The sequence below is a fragment of the Rattus rattus genome, chromosome 3, assembly GCF_011064425.1.
Source record: "Rattus rattus isolate New Zealand chromosome 3, Rrattus_CSIRO_v1, whole genome shotgun sequence".
Lineage (NCBI taxonomy): Eukaryota > Metazoa > Chordata > Mammalia > Rodentia > Muridae > Rattus > Rattus rattus.
The window spans coordinates 39,093,532-39,116,874 of NC_046156.1; the positions used below are offsets into that span (position 1 = coordinate 39,093,532).

General features: G+C 41.5%; 1 protein-coding gene across 5 annotated transcripts in view; it reads left to right on the top strand.

Annotated features, from left to right (window-relative positions):
- Positions 1-23,343, top strand: part of LOC116896315 — a 153,742-nt gene that overhangs the window by 125,028 nt on the left and 5,371 nt on the right. For 2 of the 5 annotated variants that reach the window (XR_004387327.1, XR_004387329.1), the window contains exons 4-5: positions 4,957-5,130; positions 5,921-6,274. The gene's annotated coding sequence lies outside the window, so the exon portion shown is untranslated. Of the gene's footprint in view, positions 1-4,956; positions 5,231-5,920; positions 6,275-23,343 lie in introns of those variants that run through there. The other 3 variants (XR_004387324.1, XR_004387330.1, XR_004387328.1) reach the window with 2 other exon arrangements.

The window sequence follows — 23,343 nt, forward strand, 5'->3', positions numbered from 1 at the left end:
TGTGTGTGTGTGTGTGTGTGTGTGTGTCCATGTACTCATGGCGTGTGTGGCCATTCAGAGGGGACAGCAGTGGATGCCGTTGAGGAAGGTTCTTTGTTATCGGTGAGGGTAGCGGCAGAGAGAGGGGCAGCAGAGTAACCACCTAGCTGCTGGGTGATCCGGGTATTGGGGTCAGCATCCTCTGTGCTCACAGACACACTGTCTCCAATACTTCAGTGAGCCATCCATTGTGCCTCTGCTGGCATTTTCTGTCATGCCACTGCAATGAGAACAGATCCCAAGGCGACCACAGTGATATACCTGTGGTTGGAGTTCAGGCCGTTAAATCGCCATCATGCGACCTATCTAATGTCATTAGAGTCTGGCTTCAGCAAAGCAGAGAAATAGAGGGGGAAAAATGACACAATTACCAATGTGCGTGGCCTCAGACTTTGAAAGAGCCCGGAGGAAGAAGTGTCTGGAAGAGATGATGGGCGCTCACGCAATCACACACCGAGAGCCGCCCGTTGGCGATGCACACCACACGCTGTACAAAGAGGGGAATTATGAAGCTGAGGTTTCAACTGGAGGAGGCCTGGGCGCGCTCTCTGAAGGATCATCTACAGCCAAGTCCTTATTATTATTTATTTTTCTAGAGGCCTGTGGAAGAAATTCTGCAGACCCAGAAAGGGATGTGTTAGAAATCTCAGGTCGTCTGCTACACTGTGGAAGACAGTCTGTGACTTACACTCCTTGTACTTTACTTAAGCATTAAAAAGAAGGAGAAGAATCCCATTGGGCCATAAGGTGGGTTAAAACACATACTCAAGGTTGGGGATTTGGCTCAGTGGTAGAGCATAGGAAGCAAGGCCCTGGGTTCAAGCTCCAAAAAAAAGAACCAAAAAAAAAAAAAAAAAAAAAACAAAAAACACATACTCATTGAAGCAGAGCAGAGCCATGTGTGGGTTTATTTCTGCAGCACTGAATGCTGAACCCTCTCACACACAAGGCAAACAGTCTACCATTGTTAGAGCTACATCTCCCTTGTACTTTTGTTTTGAGACAGGGTCTCACTGTCTACGCTGTCACCCTACGCTGGCCTCAAATTCATTCTCCAGTTCAGACTGGCTTCGGATTTGCAATCCTCCTGCTTCCGTCTCTCTGGTAGCTGTGATTTCAGGTCTGTGTCACAGGACTCAAGTCTCTGTATGGCTGAGTTTGCTCACTGTACAGTGATTCGTTATGATGTTCTGATATTTTGTTTTAGAATGTTTCCTCTAAAAAGGTGCTTTAGGGATTTTCAAATAATGTCTTAGCTCTGTAGGCTTCCCAGGTCAGCATGTCTTAGCATTTATGTAATTTTTGCTTCTTTATTTCATTGGCATTATAATTGTATTAGGTCTCCCTTCTTAGGGAAAGGCCTGTGCAAAAGCGCACCTCTGACTTGTCATATTATATTACTCATTCTTGTTATCTACTCTTAAAAATAGGCTTGGGGACGTGGAGCGGTTAAGCACTCTGGGTGCTCTTTCAATGGACCCAGGTTCAATTTCCAGCACCCTCATGGCAGCTTGCAACTGTCTGTAACTCCGGTTCTGGGAATCAATCTCTCTCTCTCTCTCTCTCTCTCTCTCTCTCACACACACACACACACACACACACACACACAAAACACTAAAATAAGTAAATCATTAAAAAATAGGCTTGGGGACTTTGGGCAACCCCATGCCTTAATACTATTTTTAAAATGCTTCTCATCTCCACTCTAATTAGCTGCAATCAGGAAGGCTAGTTGGTGGACACATGGTGTCGCAGCTCTGTGAAACGCCGCCGGATGGCTATAAACACAGCCATATGTTCTCTCTGAAACGTGATTGTGATCACCTGCGACAGGGACCGCAGATCTGTTTCCTCCTCCTGCGGGTACTTGAGAAACTGGGAGGAGCACATTGCCTCAGCCTTTTCCACTAACCCGGGCTGCTTCTGCTAAATGCCGTTTGCATGTTAGCTCCGGTGCTGCCCAGCGTCTACTTGGAGCCGCAGCCATTTACAGAGTAGATTTCATGGCTTTCCCCTTTAACGACGCGGCTCTTTAATTGGACGGCCTCCTTTGGAAGGCAGACGGCACGCAGGTTGAACAGGTTTCTAAAACTAAGTCGTTATCAAGGAAGAGCATAAAACCATCAAAAATTTCACAGTGCGTGTACAAGAATTTCTCAGCAAAGTTCAATAGATTTGCCCTGAACTGGTACAGCTTATAAAACCCTTGAGCCTAATTGCTTTCCTGCATTTTGGCAAGAAAAATAGCTGACTCGCACCGGAGTAGAAAGAAAAGGATTGGGAGAAAGTGTCTTTTTAAGAAAAGCTTCCAGTGAAATTTTCAATCAATATTTTTAATCCCATAAGATGAGATAAAATATGATGTTGTGTTTTGGCAACGAGAGATGGCCGACAAGAGAGCGTTTCGGGAGCCAAGCTAATGAAGGGTCTAACCAACGAACCACAGCCTGGGTGGGCTTCATGGCTGGACTGTGATGTACCCACCCATATCTGGCTTTCCCATTCAAGTATGTGAGAGATCGCGAGAGGGGGAGGGGGCACGTGTGAGACACATAATATACTTCCTGTCTCTTCACTTAGCATCTCTTGACTGTTCATTAAAGCGACCGGAGGAGGAAAATTGGGCGAAGGCACCGTTCTGCATTCGTATTCAGAAAGGCTTTGTGTTAATAATTTCGGGACCAAGTCTTCTGCCTGATTCATATATATGTATGCACATGTATATATGTCCGACATCATATGTATTAGTGAAAGTATCTTTTATTACTTTTCCAATGCTTTGGGGGGCTTGTGTGAAACAGGTCTCTCGCCCTTTATCCGAATTTTTTGCCCCCCCCCCACCTTGCATGCAGCACACACAGGCTATTAAACCGTGAGCGGGCTGGTGATGGATCTCTTTAATAAAAGCAACTTCTTTAGTAAGCAAAGAGTGATAAAGATAAACAAATGTACTGGTTTGTCCGGAGCCTTGCAGATTATGGCAGCACAGGGCACGGAGAAAGCCTATTAACAGATAACTCAGATGAAACCCATCAATTCTGATTTCGGGAAGTCGAGAACCATCCGCTTTAAGTTAATTTTAGCCATGTTTGCTCTTCATTTGTAATACTTTGTAGGTTTTAACAGAAAAAATATTTAATAGTGTGCTGTGTAGTCCATAGATAAACGATGGGGGCAATTTCTCCACCTAACTGCTTGTCAAGCCCTTTAGCAAGGTACACGCTGCCCAGCAGTTTATCATCTCGATTTCTAGATTGTTGCGGAAGATCATTGAGAGGCCTGAGACTCCCCAGAGGACTGTGCTCTAATCCTGTCATTTTTTAAAAAATGCTGGAAAGTGTAAGGTTACATGGGAAGATGATTTTACATGAGGCTTTTCTTTAGCTCGTCACAATAGCGCTTGCTTTCCATGGTAACCAGTTTCCATGGTACAGGCTGCAGCTACCCCAGAGCTGCTGAGGGCCTTTCTGAAGATGCTTACCCACCCACGTGTGTGAGAACACACTTCCTCCCTCTCCTCTCTCCTCCCTCCCGTCCTCTCTCCTCCCTCCCCTTCACACCCCTCTTCTCCCCTCTCCTCTTCTTCTTTAACCTGCCTCTTGGTGTGAATTTCTGACAGGCATCCACTAAACACGGCAAAGCTCATTTTTCAAATGCAGACTGATTTCTTCCCCACCATTCGATCAGATAAATAATAACTGATACAGGGTCTTCTGGAATGATCCGGAAATATAACAAAAGCTGGCGTTGTCCCTCAATGACATGGATTTACAGGATAAAAACTTGAAGAGAAAATCTGACAAGGAAAACATTTCAGTTCTAGACCGGCTTTTCTAAATTTATTCCCATTCCTTAAGCTAAGTCTGTAGCTCTGCTTCCCGTTAGAGACTGCGACACTTAAAGGACGCTTACGCTGACTTATAGGGGCCTTGGATCCGTTTTGGACATTTGAGAGAATGTGATTCAGCTAAGCAATAATTAGTAAGCAGTATATACAATACTCAGAATTCCTTGTTAATATAGAATCGTTCCAATAGTTCTAGGTTAATGCTAAATCATGCATTCAGTAGTCTGCACCCCTTTGTTCTCATTATTCTTAGGACTGGGGACATTTGTGTGTACCCCTTTGTTCTTACTTTTCTTAGGGTTGGGGACATTTAAGCATTTTAGGAAGGAAAGGAGCACACAATGAAGAATGACTCTCTGGGTACCATCTGCTTAATTTTCAAAGGAAGCAACAACTATGTCGTTCTTTTGTTTCTGCTTCTGTATTGGCTATCTTTTTCTTTCTCATCATGAGCAGTCACTTCTGAAACAAACTTCCAAATGTTTTCAATCACACACACACACACACACACACACACACACACACACACACACAGAGAGAGAGAGAGAGAGAGAGAGAGAGAGAGAGAGAGAGAGAGATTGTAATTTCTATATTAAATAAATGCATTTCAATTCTTGGTATTTCATTTAAAATTTAAAAAGTATATTTTAATCTATCATCTATCTATCTGTTTTGGGGTGTGTGTGTGTCTGCGTGTGTGTGTGGTGTTTACTCATGAATAAGCATGTAAACGTCACAGGACAAATCATGAGAGTTGGTGCTCTCTACCCTGTGGGTCTTAAGAACAAACCCCAGTGATCTTATTTGAAGGTAAGTGTCTATTTAGTGAGCCATCTCCCCAGCCCAGGATACTTCATTTTTGTTAGCACTGTGACCTTGGCTGAGTTAGCTAACCTAACCTAACCTTTGAACTGGGGCAGAAAATGCTCTGATAGGACAGTTAGGTTTCTATTGGGGCGGTCTCTGTGGCAGTCCCTGACGTGCTGGGTGAAGAGTGGCTTTCTGATACATTTATCCAACCAGTAGGCACTCAGTTTAACAATGATTCCTTCATTATCTTGATATTGCAGCTACAACAGGATTGATTTTTGGCTCCCTGGTATTTGGAATTCACACACTGAAACAGCAAAACTCCTTGACACGTGATCCATCAGACAGCAAGGCCCAAGGATGCAGGGTGGTTTTTCTTCCATGTTGCTTGCTGCTTTGTCAGAAGTTCTTAAAACAAGGCCTGTGCTTAGCAGGTATTTATAAGAAGATTTCTTATGATAAGATAAATTCAAACGGGAATGTAATTTACAGAGGATGTAAAGAAATGCTAGCCAGAAGAAGGAGAAGTGACAGGTAAGATTGCCCTCAAGTGTGACCAAGGTAGCCTGGATCAAGCAGGGCATATTTCTGTGTACATATGGGAGACTCACTTCACATTGTGTTCTGATACATTCTTATCATTGTTCTTTGTGGTTTTGACAAATCAATGTGTAAAAAGTGAAAATCTGTTTTAAAAAAAATTTTTGGCTTTATGTGCCAACTTCAATTAGCTATTGAAGCTAAGGTTAACTCCTTGACTCTTGGTTAACCTGAGATTTCTCTGTCAAGGGTCCCAAATACTTGTAGCCTTCCACATGTAGCCACTTATTCATCTGCTCAGCTGTCCCTGCCTGTGATATATTAGCCAGATACCGGGACAGGAACACATTTTAGTTAGTAGACATTGAGTCCATCCTTAAAGGATTCAGTTACTGAAAACATCGGTTTGTGATGACAGTGGGTTTTCTAAAAATCAGTATAGCTGTGTCCAGCTAGCCAGCAGCTAGCTACTCTGGCATAAAATCTGTGGAAATCAGAAGGCTACCCATCCAGTTCTCTCTCTCCCACCCGAGGGCGACTCTTGGTAATTGTTTTTGGTAAAGAGAAGTGTAAGTAGTCATACCCAATCCATCATTTTATTTTCAAGGAACATTTATTATTATTTTTTTTTTGCCAAACGTGTCCAGTGCTTTTCATAAAGACTTTTCATCTTTTTGTGGTCAGAAAAAAAATGATAGCTGTGCAAAGCGACCAAGGAAGAGCTGAAGCCTGAAGGTCCGCCTGGAGAGTCTGAGTAATGAAGATGAAAACCACAGATCAGAAGGAATTCAAGGAAATTTATGCTCCGGGTTAGGCTGCTCCTCAAGGCAACAGCATTAACAACCATGGTGGTAGAACGATAGTGCAGCATCTATCCAGGGTCGAAGAAGGGAGGGCACTGTGACGGAACCTGTGTATACCAAAGATGAAGACTAATAAGAGAAGTGTGTAAAACCGAAGTATTCTAGGATTACCCACATGTGGGACGTGCGGAGCCTACAAGTCTCGGCCTCACAAAGTGGGGCTGAAGGTGGACGTTAAGACCAAGTGCAGGTGGTCACAAAGAATAGCCCTTTGTTCGGTTTTATCATTTTCACTTTTGTGTGCGTAGTTGTAAGTAAGTCTGTTCATGTGAGTGCGGATGACCGTCTTAGAGCTGGAGGTATTGGTGGCTGTAAACGGCCCGATTGATAAAAGGGGCTGGGAACAACCTGGGTGTTTTGTAAGAGCACACTGTATGTTCTAAACCATGCCATCTCATCTCTCCATCCCCCACTCATTTTAAAGATTGTGTGTGTGTGTGTCTGTGTGTGTGTGTGTGTGTGTGTGTCTGTGTGTCCATGTGCACAACCATCACATGGATGTGGGTACCCAAGAAGACAGAAGAGGTCATTGGATCTCCTGGACCATAAGTCATCTGACATGGGTGCTGGGAACTGAACTCCATTCCTCTGGAGGAACAAGAAACACTCTTAATTAGTGAGCAATGTCTCTACCCACAAAGAGACAGTTTCAAGGCAATGAAAATATTCTAAACCTGAATCATGGTGATGATTTTACAATTTACTTAAAAACAAAACACAAAAAAGCCCAAGGATTTATTTTACATATTAAAGATCAGTGAATGATATGCTGTTTAAGCATGCTAATTTCTTGGCATATAATTCTAATCTTAAAAAAAATTGTTAGACACAACAACAAAATTCAAGAGGTAAGGGACAGAAAGGAAATCAGTATGGTTATAGGAGCTTCGCTAGTGTATCAGGAAATAAATTGACCAAAGTCTTGTAGCCTGAAGGAAGCAGAGCATGAACTTTAGTAAGAGAGGATTTGGCTCCAAGTTAACACTGGATGAAGGCAGTGGTATCAGTTGGGGGGTAATGGTAGATTAATGAGAAAGGAATACGTTTTATTTGAAAAACTTCCTGTAATGGTTTTGATGCTTTTCATAGAAAAAAGAGTGTGCAGGAAGGTAGCAATTTTGAAAACTTAATTTAGTGATGGAGCGACAGATGGAATCTTTCAAAAAGGCCAGATGGCAGCATGAGTGGGATTATGCACTGGGTAGGGTGGGTCTAGGTTGGAGGTTTGGGAAAGAAAAGAAAGGGACACATGGAAGGCGAAAGAGTCCTGCCTGAATGAATGACCCCACTTTATTCCAAAGGCCTTTGTGCCTTTACAAAGGAATTTATTCACAGTAATTTACAAGGATCATACTTTCTCCCAAGCACAATCCAAGGCTTATATTTATATATTTAATGATGCTGTAGATAGAACCTGTGGATTCATGCAGGCATGGCAAGCCCTCCACCACTGAGCTATAGCCCCAGTTTGAGTATTGTGTATTGCACTGTCCTATTGGGCCCAATAGAAAGCACTCATCAGATCAGTGGAGAAACTTGGGATGTTGGGGGTGAGAGCGGAAAACGCCTCTGATGGAACTGTGAAGAGAGAAGGGTGACACCCTTCTGGGAAGGTGTCAAGTCTCATCCAGATCCAAGGAATGCTAGTGACACACATCTCGCACATATCATGTAGTATACTGGGTTCTATGATTCAGCAATGTGGTAGTCAGAGGTCTTAGTCTTAGGTGACAGAACGGATTGTCTCCTAATAGCAGGGGTTGTGGGATTTGTTTATTTAAGCTGTACTGTTTAAACCTGTAAGCTTCACTCTATCAACCATTTCCTAGTTTGGCTCTCCCTCTGTAGCAAATATTCCACCCAAACCTCCATATTTACATGTTCCTGGTGGAGGATAATCCCAGGAATTATGGAATTGATTCTTTATTATAACTAACAGAGGAGTCTGAGGTGGAGTATACCTGTGTCATGTCCATGAGCCAACCCTGTGGTCAAGGGCATTTGTTTTCATATTTACTGCAGCCACCCCTCAGGCCCATCCCATGGGAACTGTTCTAGATTAGATGTGGAGTGTCTACCAAAGGCCCATGTTGAAGAAGATGTGAGGTCTCTTCCATTTTTATCAAAGGGATGGAAGTAAAACCAAGGAAAACAAGCACTTTGGAGAGAGAGAGAGTAGGCCAGCCCAAGGTGGGAAACAGTCTTGTGGGTTCTGAAACCCAGATTTTAAAGAAGTTTTAATGAGCACTTATGAAACAAGTAACATATTCAGGAGGTAAAGTGACCCCCTTTTCTGTCTTACGTCATGGCGTGCTAGATCTTCCTTTACTGGTATTTCCTCCTATAGTTCCAACAATACAAGCGTTATGATAATCAGGTCTTCGGCAGCTTTAGCCCACTTGTTTGTATAGGCATTTGGGAGAATGCCTGGGTACCTTAGTTTCTGATACAGTGAGGTCAGCTTAATTTCAAGGATGTTTACCCACAGGAGGTATCGTGATGGTCAGCAGGTGGAGTTACTGATATGAAACTGCAGTTTTCCCTGGCTACCTCATATTTGATTCGCTGCCTTTGGGCTAGTCTGTAGAGGTCCCCTTGGGTGGGCAGATGCTTTCTTAGAAACTGTTCTTACAATTTGGTCTGCTTTCATTAAATGCATTAGATACACTACGTAAAATGGTACTGCTTTGTGTACAACCCCGGGAAGAGTGGCGTGGCATTGCTTTGTGGATGCCATTTGGAGTCTGTCACAACTATCGTTACTGTTTTTCCCAGAGCCTTGCTCGTCCTCTTTTCTGGTCAACTTCATTATCTCATACCAAACTGCATAGCTTCATTTTTCATCCTTCGTGCTCCTGACCTTGCAATTTTAATCCTAAAATTTGTTTCCACAGCAACCGTGTGTTAAAGGCTTGGTAAACAGCATGTGTTTGTTGGGTGTGATAGGAGCAGTGGCTCTTGAGATCTAGTGGGCGAACGCGGGACCACTGGGTAAAGGCCTGCCCTTGAAGTGGGTAATGGGATGCTGATCTCTCCCTTCCTCTGTTTCTGGACGGCCAACTCCTTGGCCACGTACACATCCATGATGAACTGTGCATTCAAGACAAAGAAGCATGATTTTTACTAACATAGGATCAGCGTAATCCCAACAACATACCTACCTAAAACTGTGTGGTGTGTATTGTTGGGATCTAATGGGCTCTCTCTAATCAGGCTTGGGGGCTTAATCTTACAGATGCGGAAACTAACTGAATGGTTAGGTCACCCAATAGTATATACCCAAATATAAAATTATAAGGGTGAGAAATGTGTTCAGATCCATCAGTCTCTCAACTTCTTTCTCTTGGAAGAGAAGAGCTGATTTTAAAGCCCATAAACTCATGTGAAGATGTGGTTGTTTCCTCTGGAAACATCTGCTTCAGTTCACTGGCAGTTGTGTAGGGAGAAGGGCCTTGAGAATGATGTGGGAGAAAGGAGAAGGAAGTGGTTGCTTAGGTCTGAGGAGAAGATCGGGGACACCTTCTGTAGGCTAGCAGTCAGAGTTTCTTTTTTTCCCCCTTTTTTTCTCTTTTACGAACTTTTAAATTACTCATATTTCCTCCTTACCTTTGCTTTACATCCCAACCACAGTTTCTCCTCCCTCTATTCCTCCAAGCTATTCCTCTCCCCTCTCTCCCAGATGCACTCCCCCTCCCTGTTCTCTATGGAAAAAGCAGGTCTCCAAGAGAAGACAGGAAGACCGGACAAAACAAGATAAGCCAGGCTAAAGCCTTCATATTGAGGCCAGACAAGGTAACCAAACAGGAGGAATTGAGCCCCAGGAACAGGCAAAAGAAGAAGAGACACTCCAACTCCCACTGTTAGGAGTCCCGCAAAGCGACCAGGCTAACAGAAATAATAAATATTAGATATGGCCCTATCTAGTTCTATCTCTACCCTACCTCTTCCTCCACCTCTATATCTAATCTATATTTCTATCTAAACCATATCTATCATCTACATCTATATCTATATTGATACCTATATCTAATCTATATATCATCTATATAATTTGTATCTATATCATCTATATCTATATCTATAATCTATGCGGAGTACCTGGTGCAGACCCATACAGGCCCCATGTAGTCTCTGTGAACCCATGTGAGCCCTGCTTAATTGATTTGGAGGGCCATGTTCTCTTGGTGTCCCCTATCCCCTCTGACTTGTACAGAGCACCCAAAGTTGGTATAAGAGGTAAGAAAGGACTTGCCAAGTAGCTGAAAGCCACATTCAATCTAGAGAACAAGATCTTATTGTTATTTGAGTTGCAAGCTTTTTTCTTGAGGCACACTGTTGCCTGGAACTGAAGTAGAGACAGTAGATACTTTAAACGCACAATTCAGCCAGCAGTTCCACCAGGAAAAATGCCATGGGCATAGTTCTATATCCACCTTCAAAGCTAAGAGGTGAAATTGCAGGTCCAACCTGGTCCATGCTATGAGACAGGGTGAGCTATGTTTGTACAACTGGCTGAACACACATTGGGCACTGGTGTTGGAGAAGGCAGAGCTGAAATAAATGGTGGTCACTATGGCAAGACAATGAGTATCTAACAAGATGCTATTAACTGTGAACACGGGGCTTGTGCTCAGAGAATGACTGAGGAAGGAGAGTAGAATCAGGACTTGGACACAGTGGGAAGACTACGAAACCAACCTGAGTAAGTGGGGGAGTATAAAATGGGGTTAAATGTGAGATAGGTGGAAGCAAGCCAGGTCAATCTCCATGTAAGAGTCCAGGCAAATTCTGATGGGCACTGCTATGTTCTGGCCTTCTGTGATACGTGAGGTAGTATAGAGAACCAAGACATTGCAGATAGCAATCTCTCTGAAAGTTTAGATAACACTTCCTGGTTGTACAACCCTGGGCAAGGTACTAATCTGAATGTGGGTAAACTCCAGTTTGAAGATAAGCATGCTTACAGGGCAATTGGGAAAATATTTTGCCTGGTTTTATATACATATGTGCATATCTATCTATCTATCTATCTATCTATCTATCTATCTATCTATCTATCTCATCTATCTATCTATCTATCTACCTATCTATCTATCTACCTATCTATCATTTATCTATCATCTATCATCTTCCTCTCTCCTCACTTCCTCCCTTTCTTCCTTCCATCCTTTTTAACGCATAATTAAAAGAACAGAGACAGAATACTTAGAATATACAGACATTACATAAATAGCAGCTTATGATCAAAGCACCAACTGGCATAGTTTACCCTTTAAAATTTACTCTATAGCTAGACAATAAAATCCCAAGTTCAGGTTCAGTTTGGGGGACCAAAATGATCATTAATTACATTCATTGGTCCATTTTAAATCATTTTTTCTTAATTAAATTTTACATAGTGAATATTTGATATAGCAAGAACCATATTTGTTATCTTTCACCTACAGAACCTAAAATTGGATGCACTGGTCCAGGAGTCTCTAGTTAGTAGATTAACTTAGAGTTTATTGTACTACCTGGCTCTCTCAACTTTGAATCCACCTTGGCTCTGACAGTGTATAAAGTAAATCCTTTTTGCATTGAATTTTGTGATCGCTAAGTGAGTATCCAATCATTCTTTGAATTATGCATATCTCCTGATGTCTGATCACTGGTGCACTCTCAACATTATAGTTTTGCTTGAGATCTTTGGGCCACACATTATACCCACTATATGTTTAAACAATATGATTTTCATAGGTACGAGAGCAACCATTCATTGATATTCACTTCAAATTGCTCATTCATTCACTTAACAAAAATTATTTGAAGTTTCCTATATGCAAAGTACCGACAATATTTAAACAGATATACATAAGAAGAATATATATTCCTAGCCTCAAGGAGCTTATGTCTAAACATATTGCTTATAGAATAGTAGACTTTGTATCGCAATTGGACAAGCATCTCTTCCTTCAAAAGGTCTCTGCTTTGGAATAGTCCTAATAGCACTTTTCTTTATCAACTAGAGAGGAGGAAAAGTCAAGGAGGCCTTCCTCTCCCTTCTTTGATATTTGTGTTGTTCCTGGAATGATATTTCATTGCCCTTTGGTAGACTAGCTCACAAAAGCCAAATAATACTTTGTGCAAACTACAGATATCACTAAAAGGGTGTGTTTGAAATTCTTGACTCAGCTAACTTTTTGTTAAGTGACATCCTCAGGATTAAGAGGGCATCAGAGTGTTTGCAGAAAGACAGCTTCAGTCTTTATAAGTCATGGAGAGATTCAAGGAAATTAATGGTTGTCAACAAGATTGGAGTTGCGTTAGTTTGCGAAATGTTGGTCAGGGATTGATTTGTTCTTATTCGCAGTGGCTAATATTCACCCCACTTCCACACTGCTGGCTCCTACCTGCTACTGGGATGAGGCCTCAGCTGAAAATTGTCTTAAATCATGACGAAGAGTTTGTTAAAAGCAAGGAGTTCAAGCTCACCAAGAGGTCCCCTCATTTTTCAGTGGCAGATGCAGAGGCTGGAAGAAAACCAAAGACCAGAGTAAGGTGACCAGCCAGTGGCACTGCCCAGATGTCAAACCACACCCCTTGGTGGTTCTATTATCAGTATAGAACTGGACTATTTGTGGTTTATGATTCGATCCTAAAAGTAGAATGCTTTTCTCTGTTCTCCTACTTAGCTACAAGTTCTAATTAATATAGATTGATTTCAGAAATGTATTTCTAAGAGGTTCATTTTACATTTCTGTCCAATCCTCACCAGTTCCTTTCAGCCCTCCCTGCTGTGGTTGAACAGGGATGCTTGCTGGAGTTGGGGACCATCACAGGGTACTGAGTTTGCCTCAATTTTTCTCTCTGCAGGAGACAGAACACACCAACGTTAAATATCATGGCTTGATTTGGTCTTGTGTGTTTATTTCTCATGTTGCTGGGGGAGGGATAAATGTGATCTGCAGCTTGGCGTGAACTCTATGATCATTCACAGAAGATGTAGGCAGGAGGGAGGAGGCCTGTGCTGGTGTTTGTTTGTGCAGTTCATCGGGCATTGTAGTTACAAGACTTAAATTGCTAGGATTTTAGGACCTGCATGGGATTTATTTCACTTATTTATTTTATATACCCTGGGCCAGGGAGGATGTCTGTTGGCAGAAGGTTCCTCATTACAATAATTAGTTTTATCCTGGTTCAAATCCTTGCAGTGGTGATGGACATCCTTGGTCTGCAACACTCTTGTGCCTATGTTTTATCTCTTAAGGAGGTTACCTGCTGTAGATGTTGGGGTTCCCTGGGATCTTGGGCGGCAGGCATCTCCATTCTTAATAAGCTTCATTTTGTGGGCACTCAAGGTCTTGAGAGAAGGAAGGTGTGGATTGGTTTTCCCCCTTCCATTCCACCAATGAAAACAACATTCCATTGGGTTCTGGTGGAACTATCTAGGTTCCTAAAAAGAAATTTAACTTCTTTTTAAGTTTTTCTGATTCTCTCATACATTGAGAAAGCATCAGATTTCCTCAGGCTTTCCTTAAAAAGGCCAAGTTGACCAAAGATGACATAATATAAGATAAAGGAAAAGATTTCTTCACCCAAAAGACAGGAGACACTTCCTGTAAGAATACTAAGCTAATATCTACAGTATATGCAGAGGACTTAGTGTAATTTTGGCTCCAAGGCCCCTCTGGTCTTCATGCACTCCTTTGTATTCAAATTTGGCTTCTTCTGAACTCTGAGATTCAAACCTCTAGCTTCTGTTCCCATTGGGGAGCTTTGCTGATGATTTAGGCACTGATCTAGCAGTTCAAAGATCCCAAGGACCAGTAGTTTGGTCTCTACTATTGTCTTTTTGTGTTACAAGGGTGGGTATGGGTTCTATTTTTTGAGTCCCAGAATGCCCTAAAGGCAGGCCATATACAAAAAGATTTTGTGCCTGGGTTGTGTCCATTTTCTTTTCTAGGCGATATGGTCATACATTAACTTCTTCATGTTCGATTGGATGTTGATGTTCCAGTGACTTGTTTACTAGACAAGAAGTTCCTTGAACCCTCTAGGTTTGGGGACTTTTACTGCCCTTCTCATTGGAGGCAAGTGGAGGGATTGATAAGTTAGCATTTCCATTTCTTGTAACTCTGTGGCCTGATTGTTTTATGAACACACACACACACATGGGACCAAAAACAGAGAGTTCTGAGTTTCTAATCATGGCCTGTCCTCTGGTGACTGCAGGCCCATTCAGGGAGCCCATTAAGGGGGAGGAGGCTTACTTCTTTAGAATTAAAGATCTAGGGCAGACTACAGGAATTCCTAGAGTTGGGTCAGGGAATGCCATTCTTAATACTTCATTTCTAATAGCAGATTTACAAGATTTGCAAGTTCTGATTCTCTCTACATTGAACATCAGATGTCACAGGCTAAAGGCCCAGGCTCATTCTAGATCAAGCCAATTACAAGGCCCCAGTTTTAATTGTATTCAAATTGAGAAATCCCACAGCTTTGTCCTTGGGCGATAATTTATCGTTGTTTTTTTATTGCATTTATTACAGGCATTTTTAGATAGAATATACAGTTGGTAGTGTCTTCCTGACATACATTAGCGTAATCTGACAAAAGTTCCTGAACCCTATGGTTTGAGGACTTTCATGGAAGCAAGACCAGTATTCCCCCATTTCTAGAAGATGGGACCTAAAACTAACTACTAATCAGTGACCTCTGTCTTCAGGAGCCCATTAAAGGGTTATATTTTTAGTTAAAGTCAATGTCCCATTTACAAGTTTGCACTGGGAACTAGGGGCTCAAGAAGCCAATCATTTCATGTTTTTAACTCATGACTCGTTGCTTTTATCATGGAAAATGTTCTTCAAATCTGTAAAAGTAAAAGTGACTGTCTTAGTTGTCCATTGTTGGAGACACCATGGCTTACAGTTTTTCAGAGGTTCAGTCCATTATCGGCATGGGAGGAAGCATGGCTGCACACAGGTAGACGTGGTGCCGGAGGGGATGTTTCTATATACAGAGCCACAGGCCTCGGGAAGAAGAGACATAGTGGGCCTGGCTTGAGTATTTAAAATTCCATAGCCTAACCCTCAGTGACACACTTTCTTCAGCAAGGCCTAGTCGCCTTTCCTAACCTTTTCCAAGTAGCTCTACTCTCTAATGACCAAACATTCAAATAATATAGGTGCCATTTTTCTTGAAACCACCACAGTAACTTGTTGTCAAAGAACAGGGTACACATGATATATCTGACACTGCTGGTGGTATGCCATAGAATACTATAAGTATCTGTAAGTAGGGGTACACTCTGAAACAATAAGGATAATAAATATATAGAGCAACAATGTAGCTATTATCCTTATGTTCAGTGTGCACTTACATTGTGTGACTGGCAGAGCAGTGGGTTCACTGACATCAGTGTCATCATAAACACACTTGAATGATATGTTGCATTACATTGTGAGGATGGCTAGGGCATTATCTGGGAATAGGGATATTTCAGTTCTATTACAGTGTTATGAAACCGGTGGTATATATGTGGTCTTCTGTTGACCTTCTTAGATGCATGCTTAGATTAGGAAAAAAAGATTCTTCTAGTAAGCCTACTCCCAGTATTTCTACAAGCCCTGTTAGTATTTAGCAGTAGAGATCCCTAAACAAAGTTGCATCATTCCACAGTAATGTTCACTGACTTCTCTTCTCATTTACCTGCTTTGTCATCTGTCTCTCCCCTACTCTCACTTGTATTTCTTGAAAGTCCACCATGAGGAAACCTACTCCTTTTGCTGGGCTTGCCTTTAGCTGTACCAACCTCAGACAAGGGCATAACCCACCATTCCCTATATCACCTGCTGTGCCTCTTAATTGTCAAGGGGCCATGGTATATTGATAGTAAGCTTTACATACATTGTCTTCAGTTCTGTAGAATTGGAAGTCAGTTCTTTAGTTCACATTACTGCTTTAGCAAAAGTGAGCTACTTTGCCTCAAGTCTCAGTGCCCTCCCCAGGATCTAATAACTGCAGATACAGAGCTTTGATGCTACACTTCTCTTGCCTCAATCCATATAAACCTCAAGTGGATTCCTAGTTTCAGAGTCACCCATGGAGTGGGAATCAGCTGAGACTTCTGTAAAAACATCAGAGACATTTTTCAACTCCTTTGTGTCTTCCTTTCCCAGAGCCATTATTCCAAAGATTATTCTCCAGCAGACCCCTGGCAGAAAAATCTGTGGCTCATGATGTCCGGGTGTCAGCAGGCATGTCCTGAGGAGGACACCCTAAAATGGAACCTTGGAACTGACTCCTGCAGCTGGCTCAGACATGCCATTGCAGTAGTAACTTCAGCGAGTTGGGTGCTTCTGGCTTTTACTATTGTGGATTGCTAGGGTAGATAGAAGCTGCGTGGGATGTCAGGACATGGGAAAGCCAGTGTTGGTGCAGATTCAGGGGCCAGAAGAGAAGTAGTTATTGTAGACTCTGAAAGAAGGTAACTGTTGCCTCACACTGCTCCTGGTTAATCAGTGGAATAGAATAGCGACTCAAAAATAGACTCATGCTAACTCACAACTGATTTCCAGGGGAGATGTTAAACAATTCCATGAGGGAAAGATACTTATGGTTCCAGAGCCCATGTTAACCTAGATAGATAGCAATCACTTGTCTGTATATCTCATGTTAGACTCAACAGCTCCATATGAGTCTTAGACTTCAATACGAACTCTAAAATCACAAAGCTTGTATAATATAGCAGAGTAATAGCGTGGCTGTTTGCGTGACTTCACACTTCCATAGCAGATGCTCAGGCCTTGGTGACTTACAAAGGACAGAAAGATGTTTCTCACAGTTCTGGAAGCTGAGCAGGTCAAGATTGTGACACTTGCAGATGCTATTTAATGAGAGGCTTTTAGTCACATTCTCACATGGCAGGAAATGAGAGGGCAAACCCCACCTCAAACAACAACATCAACAACAGCAGCAACAATAACAGTATCAGTAAAAGCAACAACAACAAAACAAAAAAAAAGCATGGACTCTCTTTGGTAAGTTGTATCATAGAACCATTTAATCATAGAGTGACTCACTTTTAAGAAGTACAATTGTCAACACCATTATACTGGGGCTTAAGCTCCAATATAAATCTGGGGAGGCTGCTCAAACCATCTCAGTAGAAAAGATGCTTTAAATAGGATTACCAAGAATAATTTCTAAAAACAGTCTGTTCCAGGTTCTCGGGATTAGACACACCTGCTTACAATTACACATGAGAACATATTTGGAGAATGAAAATAACGGATTGTGATAAAATATAAATGTACATTAAACACAGGCCTGAATCTATATAAGAGGACTTTTACTCAAGAGTAAAAGGTTCTTGGTCAAATTTCAGATATCTAAGACACTTTAATAAGCACAAAACAAATCTGCTTGCCACATTCGTCTTCAGGGAAGTAAAAGTGTAAAGCCGTAGTTAGATGCTGACTCATACCACTAGAAGGGCTAACGAAGAGGGATGTAAGTTCGAGAAGCTGCTGAGTACATAGAGCAGTTCAAACCAATCATTGGAGAGAGAGGAGAACGGGCAGACCACCTAGAATATGCCTGATTGGTTTCTAACACAGAGAAATGTAACTTCTATGACTTACAAATTATACAGTTCAATTTTGCTCAAGGAAAATGAATGGGTAAATCTGAAATGGCTTGACAGCAGATTCCTAGCAGTTCCATTCACAATAGCCAAACACTGAAAATAAGCCAACTCTTCATCGGCAGGAGAGTGGACAGACCTATTTTACGTTGTTTGTCTAGAACCACTCTGTAATGAAAATGAATTTAGTATTATTCTATGGATGGATGAGTTCCACAACCATCATGGCAAGGGAAAGAAGACAGACATGTGAAACTACACTGAGTATAGAAATCTAGAAGAGGCAGGCATGACACAGTGAGTGGTCACAGAAGCGGTCTCTTCCTGGAGTGGAATTTCTATGTATTGATAAGGGTTTGCGTATGTGTCTGCAGTCATTGGTCAGCTCATTGAGCTGTTATAGTAAAAACTAGAGCATTTCAATGTCTGAGAGTTTTATACGTCAACTCAATAGACATTTATAAAGTACAGTATGGATACCAAGGACCTTAGCATAAAAGGGAATACAGTCTATTTTCAACTTATGGAGCTTCCATGTGCTTCTTCTTGTAATTACTTCTTTCAGAAATATTATATCAAAGAGTATAGCAGCAGTAATAAATTAATGCTAGAAACTCCTAGTCCAGGCATTGGAAAGATAGCTCTGCAGTAAAGAGCGTGTGCTGCTTGTTTAGGACTCGAGTTCAGTTCCTACCACTCACAGTTTGGGTGGCTCACAAGGAACTCCCCGTAAATCCAGCAACAGAGCATCTGGTTATTTCTTCTGATCCCCTAGGCACTGCACTCACAACTAATGAACCCTCACAAAGGCACAGAGACAGACACACGATTAAAAATTAATCATAAAAGACTTAGTACATAAATTCATTCAGACATCACACTTAGAAGTACAAACCAACATGAGCATGTGAAGTTGTTCATCACAGTTATAGTTATACTAAAAAATGCTCAGAGAAATTACAGTCCACCCCTGTATGAATTATATTCCAGCTACAAATTAGATGACACATCATGAGGGAATGCTAATAATCAATAAAAACGATAGACTATAGAACGGTATATATGCCCTTATTCTAGCCATGCAAATGAGACCTGAATGAGAAATTTCACAAATATGCACATATTGTTGATGGTGGTAGTTTCTGGGATTGTGCATGATTTTTGACGTTCTGACATTTTTGTTTTATGTTTCTACTGTTATCATCTGAAATAAATTATGTGGGTGTTACAAAATTTTATATTAAATCGTAAGTCACATGGTCCATATCTAAACTTGCTTTGCTCTTTTGTTTTTTAACATGCTTCCTTTTTTTGAAATGAAAATATAATCGCAGACATTTCCCTTCCTCTCTTCCCTCCCACCCTTCCCACTAACATACTGATTCCCTGCCCTCCCCCGCCCCCCTCAAGTAGTTTAGAAGCACAAGAGAAACCCACCGAGTCTTGGAAATCATCTACTTAGTTGTCGAAGGAAGTGGGTACTGAATTAGATTATTTTTCCTTCCTGATAAAAACCAGTCCCTCTTTCTCCTGCTGGCTGTCTCAGCCATCTCTCTTCTCGATCCTGCTCCAATTCTGCTAGTCTGTGAACCATGAAGAGCAGCGACGCTCTTTAGGAGATGACTGGCAAAGGCTGGTATCACTAACACCCAGGCCATCATGGGAACACATTTCATTTGGCTCCGTTCTCTCGTCTGCAAACTTGCTTTAATCAAAATTGGAATCAGTGCGATAAGAAGTCGGGTACATCTCAGGCTCTCTGTTTGATATTTTACTAAAATTAACTGAGCTCAGGGTCCCGTAAGCGATCACCCTGACCTGGTGTGTTTGTGTGAGCTCACAGGCAGGCACTGGCTCGGTGGTTACTGTAGAGAAACAATCTATAGCATTTGATCGGCTAATGAGAAGCAGAGCAATGAATAATTACATAGAGAAGGAGTTGCGGGAGAGTGAAGGAAGGGATGTCGAAACTATTTCCATCGAGTTTTATTTTATTTACCCAAAAGCAAATTCAAAGGTTTTTACAGGACAGTGCACAGAAGACAGCGCTATGAAGGGAATCTCCTATAGAAAAGGCTGCCTTGCTGGCTTTGCGGCAGTTGAGTCCACAGTAGAAACGCATTCAATTCCACACAGTAATAGTGCTTTAATAACAGATGAAAATATGTTTTATGGTGTGTGTTGATAACTAAATGCTTATCCTATATATAGAAATTCAAATAATTGGAATTTCTCATAGCTAGCATCCAGTTGAGACCACTGGAGAATACCTTGATACAGAAGGTTAAAATCAATAGACTGTGTTTTGGTTATTTTTTCAGAAGATGTCTGCTGTATGGTTAATATACCATATTTGTATTATGGGCTCTGGTTCCTGTAAATCTGAGGTCTCTCTTACTTGAATGAATGAGGTGATAAGCAATTGAATTTGAAAGATACTTTATGCAACAGAAAAGCAATTTTGTTCCTGGTTATCAGAGGGCAAGAAGTGAACTAGCAATTGAATGCAAAATATTTTTAACCCTTGTGATTCTGGTTTGCTGTGGTCCTACTAAAGATTACATTTTTCAACCCATCTCATCCCATGTGTGGTGTTAATGCAATATTTTGCTTAAATTTCAACATGTTTAGAGTAATTAGCGGGTATGGAATACAGGAATTGGTTTTTTGAATTCCAATATGGGGACACACACACACACACACACACACACACACACACTGGTAGAATGTTGTATTGCTCTGATTTGGGGACTTTGTAATAAATTATGAATTCATAGTTGTTTATGAAGTTCTTGATGCTGACATGAAAAGGCTGGCAACTTTCATGATATTTTAAGATGAAACTATGTTTGTACAACTCCTTCCTAAATGTCTTTTAAAATAATTATGACTGAGGGGGCTGGGCAGATGGTTCAGTGGGTAAGGCAATTTCCATGCAAGGGTGAAGACCTTTAGCACCTGTACCATAGCTGGGCAAGTATAGAGGTCTCCCATCATCCCGGGGCTCAAAAGATGGAAAGAAAAATTCCAAAGACAAGCTGGCCTGAGAGAGCAGCTGGATCAGCAAGCTCTGGGTTCAAGTGACAGACTCTACCGCAGATGGAATAAGAGATCTGATGTCATATTCTGGTCTTCATATACACACTAGTAAGCATGTGCATAAGCATCTTCTACAGCTACACATATGTGAACATGCCTATATACACATATAGAAGCCACACATACATTTATGTGCCTAAAATATTCTGGATTGATTATTCAAGGATATAACTGGCATCACCTTTTATACAGTATTCCAGAAAATCATGACATGCTGAAACATGATATACTTGATTTATTAGCCTATGTATTAGCCACTCTCTGAGACAGGTGTCATCGATTTTCTTCTTCTGGTGTTGATGTCCTTGTGTGGTTCCCCTCACAGTGTATCAGCATTGGTTTTTGTGATAGATAGTATCATGAAAAAGTAAAAGTGATAGTGTACGAGTACTGAGGCTGGACCATGTAAGACTTTGCCACTGAACACAATAAAATGCCTTGTTCTTGAGGACAGGAAGGAAGAGAACCTGAGTTTGGATTCCCAGCAGCCATGTAAAAGTCAAGCATGGCCGTAACCCCAGCACTTGCAGGGTGAGGAGGACCCAGGATTATTGGGGCTTACAGGATGATAATCGGAAATACTACAAGCTTTCAGGGAGACATCTTATCTTAAGGGAATAAAGTAGAGAGTAATAGAGAGAGCCATATCCTCTGGCTTACACACGCACACACACACACACACACACACACACACACACACACAGATGGGGAGGTCTAGTTGAATAAATATTATGAGCTCTTTGCTATATTCTGTTCTTTCTGCTGTGAATTCCAATTAATAAAAAGACAGATTTGATTTCCTGGATCATACTACTTCCATAAACTAAGGCAAGCAGTCCTGGAGACTTCCCTCTGTCATTCCCTTGGCTCTTGGATCACTGCATTCTTTTTCCCATGGGGAAACACCTGTATGGAACCCTGGTCTCAGAATAACCTGTGGTGTTCTCACAGGTATTGATTTCCAGTGCTTCTTTCCCCTGTCCACTTGGTTCTGTTTTCCAAAAGTTTCATGTTAGAATTTTCTATTATTTATTGGTAACCTTCAATCACTGGTTGGATTCTTTCCCCCTAACTTTTCTATTGTTTATTTAATCCATTGAAGTAAATTCTATTAACAGAACAGGGTCTCTACCTTTAAAACAGTGACAGGTGTGAGCCAGGATTCTACAGACTCTACATTCTGATTCCTCCATCCCATAGACATTGATTGCCACAGCCAACTTCCTTTCCTGTCCTGCCAACACTGGGCTTTTCACTGTGGGGAGAGTTTCTAGTTGCCCACTGATGGATCCCAGGAACCAATTATAGTTGGTTGTGTGAGGATTTTCATAGATGTAATAAACACCTACCCTAGACAATTGAGAAGGACAGTCTTGTGTTTTGGCTTGTTTGGGGGGTTCAATTCATAGCTTTTTGGGCCATGATGAGTTAGAACACCATAGCACAAAAGCCACTCACTGCCGCAGGTGACAGGAAGCAGAGGGAACTAAAGGCCCCAGGGACCAGGTATAACCCTCAAAGGCTTACCCACCCTGACCTTTCTTCAGCTAGGCTCCATCTTCTAAAGCTCACATAGCTACATCAGCCAAAGGTCAATCCATCACCACATGAAGGATAGTTTACATTCAAACTATGATCCTCACCAATCACAATCCAATGCATTAGGCCCAGTTTATTCAAAGCTATGAACTTAAATATTCTCATTCCTTTTTTCATTACCTTATAGCCAAGGTGCTAATATTTCATGGGAAAACTCTGGGTGGTTTAAAAACTATAATAGAACAAATCTTAGAAGACTTAGAGTTAGTTTTTTTTTTTTTTTTATCAAATAACAACCTGGATATTGATTGTTTTAGTCTTTAGAGGAAGGTTAGATTTCTCACGATGGTTCACTAGGGAAGGCTTCTCAGAGAAAGTTGTATTTTGAGTTTGATCTTAAATACGCAACAAGATTTGGATAGTCCAATAGAGGGAGGAATTTATATTGCACGCACCCAAACAAGATGGTGGCGAGTAGGATTTCGCTGTGGGACTGTGATTTCAGCAGGGGAGAAGACAGTTGTAGAGGTGAATTGTGGTCATCAAATCAAATAGCAGATTCAAAAGAATTTTGTAGGCCTCAAACTATCCTAGCTATATGGCAAAGTATTATTACAGTACTAGAGACTGTGGTGGTGGCACGAAATAATATTTGACTTGGGGCCTTGTTATTGTTTTCAAAGAAAAGGTTTTTCTTTTTGAAGATCATGGCTTTGTTTAGCTCTCCTCCCTGTTTCGTTGCCTGTAGCTATCTTTCTTATTGACGTCTTTGCAGCCATCTTGAGTACAGATGGTGAAACTGAAGAAAAAGCCCCCATGCTTTGCTCTCGCTTTAAAGGTTCCTCATCTCTTCAAGAGTTAGACTTCTTATAACTGTGTCAACTCAACTCCCAGCAGGCCACCTAGCCTGGAGGTTTGTTTGCCTCTCAGCAGGGGATTTGTTTACCACCCAGTAAGAGCAGAGTCAAGAAGATAAAAGC